The 10,631-nt window shown below is 36.8% G+C and overlaps 1 non-coding gene across 1 annotated transcript; it reads right to left on the minus strand.

Moving 5' to 3' along the window:
• Positions 1-10,282: 10,282 nt before the first annotated feature.
• LOC147947081 (small nucleolar RNA R71) lies at positions 10,283-10,389 on the minus strand. Its single transcript, XR_015595644.1, has one exon. It is a non-coding gene; the product is annotated as a small nucleolar RNA R71 (small nucleolar RNA).
• Positions 10,390-10,631: the final 242 nt, after the last annotated feature.

Raw genomic sequence — 10,631 nt, forward strand, 5'->3', positions numbered from 1 at the left:
CCACCACTTTTACCCATTTTGTCCCGAAACAGGCTAAAACCAAGAAAACATTGATTCAAAGCAGTAAACAGATTTGTTACTGTTTCTTGGGTCAGAATGTGTGACATTCCAATGCATTTGACTAATTGTAGGAGTTCAGGATTAATTTGGAGTGTTTAGACAACACTTAAACCCGTTTTATCTAAAAACAGGCTTAAACCAAGAAAAAGGCTAAAACCATGGGAAAACATTGATTCGAAGCAGTAAACAGCTATGTTATTCTTTCTAGGGTCAATATATGTAACAATCCAATGCATTTATCTAATTATATGAGTTCGGGTTGAATTTGGAGTGTTTAGACACCACTTTTACCCATTTTGTCCCGAAACAGGCTAAAACCAAGAAAACATTGATTTGAAGCAGTAAACAGCTTTGTTACTGTTTCTTGGGTCAGAATGTGTGACATCCCAATGCATTTGACTAATTGTAAGAGTTCGGGATGAATTTGGAGTGTTTAGACAACACTTAAACCCGTTTTATCCCAAAACAGGATTAAACCAAGAAAACAATCTAAAACTGAGAGAAAACATTGATTCAAAGCAGTAAACAGCTATGCTACTCTTTATAGGGTCAATATATGTAACAATCCAATGCATTTATCTAATTATCTGAGTTCTGGTTGAATTTGGATTGTTTAGATACCACTATTACCCATTTTGTCCTGAAACAGGCTAAAACCGAGAAAACATTGTTTCGAAGCAGTAAACAGCTTTGTTACTGTTTCTAGGGTCAGAATGTGTGACAATCCAATGCATTTGACTAATTGTAAGAGTTAGGGATGAATTTGGAGTGTTTAGACAACAATTAAACCCGTTTTATCTTAAAACAGGCTTAAACCAAGAAAAAGGCTAAAACCATGGGAAAACATTGATTCGAAGCAGTAAACAGCTATGTTATTCTTTCTAAGGTCAAAATATGTAACAATCCAATGCATTTGACTAATTATAAGAGTTCGGGTTGAATTTGGAGTGTTTAGACACCACTTTTACCCATTTTGTCACGAAAGAGGCTAAAACCGAGAAAACATTGATTCGAAGCAGCAAACAGCTTTGTTACTATTTCTAGGGTCAGAATGTGTAACAATTCAATGCATTTTACTAATTGTAAGAGTTCGAGATGAATTTGGAGTGTTTAGAGAACACGTAAACCCGTTTTATCTCAAAACATGCTTCAACCGAGAAAAGAGGCTAAAACCGAGAAACATTGATTCGAAGCAGTAAACAGCTATGTTACTATTTCTAGGGTCAAAATATGTAACAATCCATTGCATTAGACTTATTATAAGAGTTCGGGTTGAATTTGGAGTGTTTAGACACCACTTTTACCCATTTTGTCCCGAAAGAGGCTAAAACCGAGAAAACATTGATTCGAAGCAGTAAACAGCTTTGTTACTGTTTCTAGGGTCAGAATGTGTGACAGTCCAATGCATTTTACTAATTGTAAGAGTTTGGGATGCATTTGGAGTGTTTAGACAACACTTAAACCCGTTTTATTCCAAAACAGGATTAAACCCGGGAGAAAACATTGATTCGAAGCAGTAAACAACTATGTTACTCTTTCTAGGGTCAAAATATGTAACAATCAAATGCTAAAACTGTTTTATCCCAAAACAGGCTAAAATTGAGAGAAAACATTGATTCGAAGCAGTAAACAGATATGTTACTATTTCTAGGGTCAACATATGTAACAATCCAATGCATTAGACTAATTATAAGAGTTCGGGTTGAATTTGGAGTGTTTAGACACCACTTTTACCCATTTTATCTAAAAACAGGGTTAAACCGAGAAAAAGGCTAAAACCGAGGGAAAACATTGATTCGAAGCAGTAAACAGCTATGTTACTCTTTCTAGGGTCATAATATGTAATAATCCAAAGCATTTGACTAATTATAAGGGTTCGGGTTGAATTTGGAGTGTTTAGACACTAGTTTTACCCATTTTATCCCGAAAGAGGGTAAAACCGAGAAAACATTGATTCGAAGCAGTAAAAAACTTTGTAACTATTTCTAGGGTCATAATGTGTAACAATATAATGCATTTGACTAATTGTAAGAGTTCGAGATGAATTTGGAGTGTTTAGAGAACATGTAAATCTGTTTTATCTCAAAACAGGCTTAAACCGAGAAAAGAGGCTAAAACCGAGAAACATTGATTCGAAGAAGTAAACAGCTATGTTACTCTTTCTAGGGTCAACATATGTAACAATCCAATGCATTAGAATAATTATAAGAGTTCAGGTTGAATTTGGACTGGTTAGACACCACTTTTACCCATTTTGTCCCGAAACAGGCTAAAACCGAGAAAACATTGATTCGAAGCAGTAAACAGATTTGTTACTGTTTCTAGGGTGAAAATATGTAACAATCCAATGCATTTGACTAATTATAAGAGTTCGGGTTGAATTTGGAGAGTTTAGACACCACTTTTACCCATTTTGTCCCGAAACAGGCTAAAACCGAGAAACATTGATTCGAAGCAGTAAACAGCTACGTTACTCTTTCTAGGGTCAAAATATGTAACAATCCAATGCATTAGACTAATTATAAGAGTTCGGGTTGATTTTGGAGTGTTTAGACACCAGTTTTACCCATTTTGTCCCGAAATAGGCTAAAACCGAGAAAACATTGATTTGAAGCAGTAAACAGCTTTGTTACTGTTTCTAGGGTCAGAATATGTGACAATCCAATGCATTTTACTAATTGCAAGAGTTCACGTTGAATTTGGAGTGTTTAGACACCACTTTTACCCATTTTGTACCGAAACAGGCTAAAACCGAGAAAACATTGATTCGAAGCAGTAAACAGCTTTTTTACTGTTTCTAGGGTCAGAATGTTTGACAATCCAATGCATTTTACTAATTGTATGAGGTCGGGATGAATTTGGAGTGTTTAGAGAACATGTAAATCTGTTTTATCTCAAAACAGGCTTAAACCGAGAAAAGAGGCTAAACTCGGGAGAAAACATTGATTCGAAGCAGTAAACAGCTATGTTACTATTTCTAAGGTCAAAATATGTAACAATCCAATGCATTTTACTAATTGTAAGAGTTCGCGTTGAATTTGGAATGTTTAGACACCACTTTTGCCCATTTTGTCCTGAAACAGGCTAAAACCGAGAAAACATTGTTTCGAAGCAGTAACCAGCTTTGTTACTGTAACTAGGGTCAGAATATGTGACAATCCAATGCATTTGATTAATTGTCAGAGTTCGGGATGAATTTGGAGTGTTTAGACAACACTTAAACCCGTTTTATCTAAAAACAAGCTTAAACCAAGAAAACAGGCTAAACCCGGGAGAAAACATTGATTCGAAGCAGTAAAAAGATATGTTACTATTTCTAGGGTCAAAATATATAACAATCCAATGCATTTTACTAATTGTAAGAGTTCGCGTTGAATTTGGAATGTTTAGACACCACTTTTACCCATTTTGTCCTGAAACAGGCTAAAACCGAGAAAACATTGTTTCGAAGCAGTAAACAGCTTTGTTACTGTTTCTAGGGTCAGAATATGTGACAATCCAATGCATTTGACTAATTGTCAGAGTTCGGGATGAATTTGGAGTGTTTAGACAACACTTAAACCCGTTTTATCTAAAAACATGCTTAAACCAAGAAAACAGGCTAAAACTGAGAAAAAACATTAAGTCGAAGCAGTAACCAGCTATGTTACTCTTTCTAGGGTCAAAATAAGTAACAATCCAATGCATTTGACTAATTATAAGAGTTCGGGTTGAATTTGGAGTGTTTAGACACCACTTTTACCCATTTTGTCCTGAAACAGGCTAAACCGAGAAAACATTGTTTCGAAGCAGTAAACAGCTTTGTTACTGTTTCTAGGGTCAGAATATGTGATAATCCAATGCATTTGACTAATTGTAAGAGTTCAGGATGAATTCGGAGTGTTTAGACAACACTTAAACCCGTTTTATCTAAAAACAAGCTTAAACCAAGAAAACAGGCTAAAACCGAGAGAAAACATTGAGTCGAAGCAGTAAAAACCTATGTTACTCTTTCTAGGGTCAAAATATGTAACAATCCAATGCATTTGACTAATTATAAGAGTTCGGGTTGAATTCTGAGTGTTTAGACACCACTTTTACCCATTTTGTCCTAAAACAGGCTAAAACCGAGAAAACATTGATTCGAAGCAGTAAACAGTTTTTTTACTGTTTCTAGGGTCAGAATGTGTGACAATCCAATGCATTTTACTAATTGTAAAAGTTCGGGATGAATTTGGAGTGTTTAGACAACACTTAAACCCGTTTTATCTGAATATAGGCTTAAACCGAGAAAACAGGCTAAACCCGGGAGAAAACATTGATTCGAAGCAGTAAACAGATATGTTAATCTTTCCAGGGTCAAAATATGTAACAAGCTAATGCATTTGACTAATTATAAGAGTTCGGATTGAATTTGGAGTGTTTAGACACCACTTTTACCCATTTTGGCCCGAAACAGGCTAAAACCGAGAAAACATTGATTTGAAACAGTAAACAGCTTTGTTACTGTTTCTTGGGTCAGAATGTGTGACATTCCAATGCATTTTACTAATTGTAAGAGTTCAGGATGAATTTGGGGTGTTTAGACAACACTTAAACCCGTTTTATCCCAAAACAAGATTAAACAAAGAAAACATGTTAAAACTGAGAGAAAACATTGATTCGAAGCAGTAAACAACTATGTTACTCTTTCTAACGTCAATATATGTAACAATCCAATGCATTTATCTAATATATGAGTTTGGGTTGAATTTGGAGTGTTTAGACACCACTTTTACCCATTTTGTCCTGAAACAGGCTAAAACCGAGAAAACAGTATTTCGAAGCAGTAAACAGCTTTGTTACTGTTCTAGGGTCAGAATGTGTGACAATCCAATGCATTTGACTAATTGTAAGAGTTCGGGATGAATTTGGATTGTTTAGACAACACTTAAACCTGTTTTATCCCAAAACAAGATTAAACCAAGAAAACATGCTAAAACTGAGAGAAAACATTGATTCGAAGCAGTAAACAGCTATGTTACTCTTTCTAGGGTCATAATATGTAACAATCCAATGCATTTGACTAATTATAAGAGTTCGGGTTGAATTTGGAGGGTTTAGACACTAGTTTTACCCATTTTATCCCGAAAAAGGCTAAAACCGAGAAAACATTGATTTGAAGCAGTAAACAACTTTGTTACTATTTCTAGGGTCATAATGTGTAACAATATAATGCATTTGACTAATTGTAAGAATTCGAGATGAATTTGGAGTGTTTAGAGAACATGTAAATCTGTTTTATCTCAAAACAGGCTTAAACCGAGAAAAGAGGCTAAAACCGAGAAACATTGATTCGAAGAAGTAAACAGCTATGTTACTCTTTCTAGGGTTAACATATGTAACAATCCAATGCATTAGACTAATTATAAGAGTTCGGGTTGAATTTGGAGTGGTTAGACACCACTTTTACCCATTTTGACCCGAAACAGGCTAAAACCAAGAAAACATTGATTCAAAGCAGTAAACAGATTTGTTACTGTTTCTAGGGTGAAAATATATAACAATCCAATGCATTTGACTAATTATAAGAGTTCGGGTTGAATTTGGAGAGTTTAGACACCACTTTTACCCATTTTGTCCCGAAACAAGCTAAAACCGAGAAACATTGATTCGAAGCAGTAAACAGCTACGTTACTCTTTCTAGGGTCAAAATATGTAACAATCCAATGCATTAGACTAATTATAATAGTTCGGGTTGAATTTGGAGTGTTTAGACACCAGTTTTACCCATTTTGTCCCGAAATAGGCTAAAACCGAGAAAACATTGATTTGAAGCACTAAACAGCTTTGTTACTGTTTCTAAGGTCAAAATATGTAACAATCCAATGCATTTGACTAATTTTAAGAGTTCGGGTTGAATTTGGAGTGTTTAGACACCACTTTTACCCATTTTGGCCCGAAACAGGCTAAAACCGAGAAAACATTGATTTGAAGCAGTAAACAGCTTTGTTACTGTTTCTTGGGTCAGAATGTGTGACATTCCAATGCATTTGACTAATTCTAAGAGTTCGGGGTGAATTTGGAGTGTTTAGACAACACTTAAATCCGTTTTATCCCAAAACAAGATTAAACCAAGAAAATATGCTAGAACTGAGAGAAAACATTGATTCGAAGCAGTAAACAGCAATGTTACTCTCTCTAGGGTCAATATATGTAACAATCCAATGCATTTATCTAATTATATGAGTTCGGGTCGAATTTGGAGTGTTTAGACACCACTTTTACCCATTTTGTCCTGAAACAGACTAAAACCGAGAAAACAGTATTTCGAAGCAGTAAACAGCTTTGTTACTGTTCTAGGGTCAGAATGTGTGACAATCCAATGCATTTGACTAATTGTAAGAGTTCGGGATGAATTTGGAGTGTTTAGACAACACTTAAACCTGTTTTATCCCAAAACAAGATTAAACCAAGAAAACATGCTCAAACTGAGAGAAAACATTGATTCGAAGCAGTAAACAGTTATGTTACTCTTTCTATGGTCATAATATGTAACAATCCAATGCATTTGACTAATAATAAGAGTTCGGGTTGAATTTGGAGTGTTTAGACACTAGTTTTACCCATTTTATCCCGAAAAAGGCTAAAACCGAGAAAACATTGATTTGAAGCAGTAAACAACTTTGTTACTATTTCTAGGGTCATAATGTGTAACAATATAATGCATTTGACTAATTGTAAGAGTTCGAGATGAATTTGGAGTGTTTAGAGAACATGTAAATCTGTTTTATCTCAAAACAGGCTTAAACCGAGAAAAGAGGCTAAAACCGAGAAACATTGATTCGAAGAAGTAAACAGCTATGTTACTCTTTCTAGGGTCAACATATGTAACAATCCAATGCATTAGACTAATTATAAGAATTCGGGTTGAATTTGGAGTGGTTAGACACCACTTTTACCCATTTTGTCCTGAAACAGGCTAAAACCAAGAAAACATTGGTTCGAAGCAGTAAACAGATTTGTTACTGTTTCTAGGGTGAAACTATATAACAATCCAATGCATTTGACTAATTATAAGAGTTCGGGTTGAATTTGGAGAGTTTAGACACCACTTTTACCCATTTTGTCCCGAAACAGGCTAAAACCGAGAAACATTGATTCGAAGCAGTAAACAGCTACGTTGCTCTTTCTAGGGTCAAAATATGTAACAATCCAATGCATTAGACTAATTATAAGACTTCGGGTTGAATTTGGAGTGTTTAGACACCAGTTTTACCCATTTTGTCCCGAAATAGGCTAAAACCGAGAAAACATTGATTTGAAGCAGTAAACAGCTTTGTTACTGTTTCTTGGGTCAGAATGTGTGACATTCCAATGCATTTGACTAATTCTAAGAGTTCGGGGTGAATTTGGAGTGTTTAGACAACATTTAAACCCGTTTTATCCCAAAACAAGATTAAACCAAGAAAACATGCTAGAACTGAGAGAAAACATTGATTCGAAGCAGTAAACAGCAATGTTACTCTTTCTAAGGTCAATATATGTAACAATCCAATGCACTTATCTAATTATATGAGTTCGGGTCGAATTTCGAGTGTTTAGACACCATTTTTACCCATTTTGTCCAGAAACAGGCTAAAACCGAGAAAACAGTGTTTCGAAGCAGTAAACAGCTTTGTTACTGTTTCTAGGGTCAGAATGTGTGACAATCCAATTCATTTGACTAATTGTAAGAGTTCGGGATGAATTTGTAGTGTTTAGACAACACTTAAACCCGTTTTATCCCAAAACAGGATTAAACCAAGAAAACAGGCTAAAACTGGGAGAAAACATTGATTCGAAGCAGTAAACAGTTATGTTACTCTTTCTAGGGTCAATATATGTAACAATCCAATGCATTTATATAATTATATGAGTTCGGGTTGAATTTGGAGTGTTTATAAATTGGGATTGATCACTCCTGACCATACAGCCGTCGTCCGTACAAGTCTAACCGGACCGTCCGTACAAGTCTAACCGGGCCGTCCGTACAAGTCTATCCGGGCCGTCCGTACGATCGTGTGTTTAGAAGAGAGAAGCCCACTTAGTGTCTCACAAGCCTCATGTGGAACCAAAGACTCTAGATCCTTCTATTCCAACCGTTGGAGATACAAGCACATGTTGTGCTAAGGAAAAGACATGTCCCTTTCATGTCTTAATTACATTTAGGATCTTGTAAAGGAATATTCCTATAGTTCACATGTCTATATTTAGTTTGTTGATGTTCATATATTTTACCCTGTTTTCCCTTAATATATTCACATCTTTTGCTATCCATTTTGACCATTATTGCATAACTTTAGGACTGTTCTTGCATTAGAGTTTAGTTGCATTGCATTTGCATATTTTCATGCATAAACAGATGATTTTGGAGCTTAAGGAGCATGGAAGCAATGCTGAGGAGAAGTGAAGCAATCATGAGGAGAAATCAAGAGAGCTAAGGCTGAAGAACCAAGATCCGGAGTCCAACTCGACTGCCCACTCGACCAGACACTCGACCGTGTGCTGAGAGGGACTCGACCGAGTGGGAGGAGCACAAGAGGAGCCAACTCGACCGAGCACCAGGTCGAGTTGGTCGAGCCGCCGGGCTATTTTGTCTTTTAGCGTTTTTAGGGCTTCCACTACATTTTCTATATAAGGGCTTGTACCTGCAGCCACCAAAGGAGTCCAGCTTTTTAGAGAGTCAAAAACCTAGTTTTACCTTTGTGAGAACAAGTCTAGAGATGCATGAGTTTGATTGTTTCTTGCGATGAGATTTAGCTAAAGTTGTTTGAGATTTGTTGACCAAGTTAGATGACCTCAATCATAGTCCAGCCCATGAATCCCTCCTCAAGACCTTCCTTGTTTATTGATTTCTTAGCTTAAATCCTGTTGTTTGATCGTTGTTTGATTCGTTTTGGTATTGCTCTGTTTTTCTTGTGTTGCTCTATTTTGCGTATTTGTCCAGCTCGACCCTGCACTCGATCAACACTCGATCGAGTGCTTGCTCGAGTTCCAACCCAGAACTTGTGTTTGTCCTGTTTCACCCTAGTTGCATTTCTGTTGCATTCATTTAGTATCATGTTCATTACTTACCTTGCATTAGTTCAATTCTTGCATTTCCATAGTTTCTATTTCTGTTTGTCATAATCACTCTGTTCCATTTGCATTTAACTCCTAGTTCTTGTAGTTTTACTTTCTGCACTTTCCATTTCATCATAGGATTGTTAGTGACAAACAACCTTTACATCTGGCTTGACTTAGACTCATATGCACATCTTGAATGTTCACAAACACTCAGATTGGATTGACACCTCTTATACTACAATTGCATAAGGGGAATTGAAACACCCTGACATCCATTCATTCATAAGTCATCATTCCATACATCATTCACCACCACCTACAAAAATAGTCAGTTTCAATTTGGCGCCGTTGCCCATTTGAGTTTGTTTTGTGACATTTAGGATCATTATTAGTCTAAGATTAAGTTCATTTAAACACTTGTGAAGTTACTGAACTCGAATCTTCCTTTGCTTGGTTGTCTTGAGTTTCAGGTACCCACTCGACCACCCACTCGACCACCACTCGACCGAACCGTGATCGAGCACTAGATCGAGTCAGAAGTCGGATCCAAATAGCCATTACTTCCCAGTCGACTCGACCATCCACTCGAGCATGCGCTCGACCGTGTACCTGTTCGAGTCTGTAGTCGAGTTTGTTGATGCACACAAGGTCAAAAGGCAAAGACAGTCTTCAAAGGCCTATTGAAAACATCCACAGGCTACAAAAGGGTTTGAGACATAAGCAAAGAAGAGTAGTTCAACAACAAGAAGAACAAGTAGTCATGGAGCAGCAAGATCACCATGATCATAGACCTAGACACATTGGTGCTGGGGATGCACCTAACACACACAACCAAAGAGCTGGTATTGTGCCTCCTGCTGTGGCCAATAACAATTATGAAATAAAGAGTGGATTAATCTCCATTATACAAGCCAACAAATTTCATGGGTTGCCAATGGAGGATCCTCTAGATCACCTTGATGAGTTTGACAGAATATGTGGACTCACAAAAATCAATGGAGTAAGTGAAGATGGCTTCAAGTTAAGGCTATTCCCATTTTCCCTTCGAGACAAAGCTCATCTATGGGAGAAGACTCTTCCTACTGGAGCTATAACCACATGGGATGCATGCAAGAAAGCTTTTCTGGCCAAGTTCTTCTCCAATGCAAGGACTGCTAGATTGAGGAATGAAATTTCTGGGTTTGCTCAAAGGAATAATGAGAGCTTTTGTGAAGCTTGGGAGAGGCTTAAAGGATTCCAAACTCAGTGTCCTCACCATGGCTTCAGCAATGAGTCCCTTCTAAGCACTTTGTATAGAGGAGTGCTTCCCAAGATAAGAATGCTTCTTGATACAGCTTCAAATGGCAACTTCCTCAACAAGAATGTGGAAGAAGGATGGGAATTGGTTGAGAACCTTGCTTAGTCACATGGTAATTATAATGAAGATTATGATAGAACCATGAGGATCCCTTCAACTGATCAGGAGGACAAATACAAGCAGGATTATGAGAAGCTTGACAAGATTC

The sequence above is a fragment of the Camelina sativa genome, chromosome 3 (genome assembly GCF_030686135.1).
Source record: "Camelina sativa cultivar CO46 ecotype springtype chromosome 3, ASM3068613v1".
Lineage (NCBI taxonomy): Eukaryota > Viridiplantae > Streptophyta > Magnoliopsida > Brassicales > Brassicaceae > Camelina > Camelina sativa.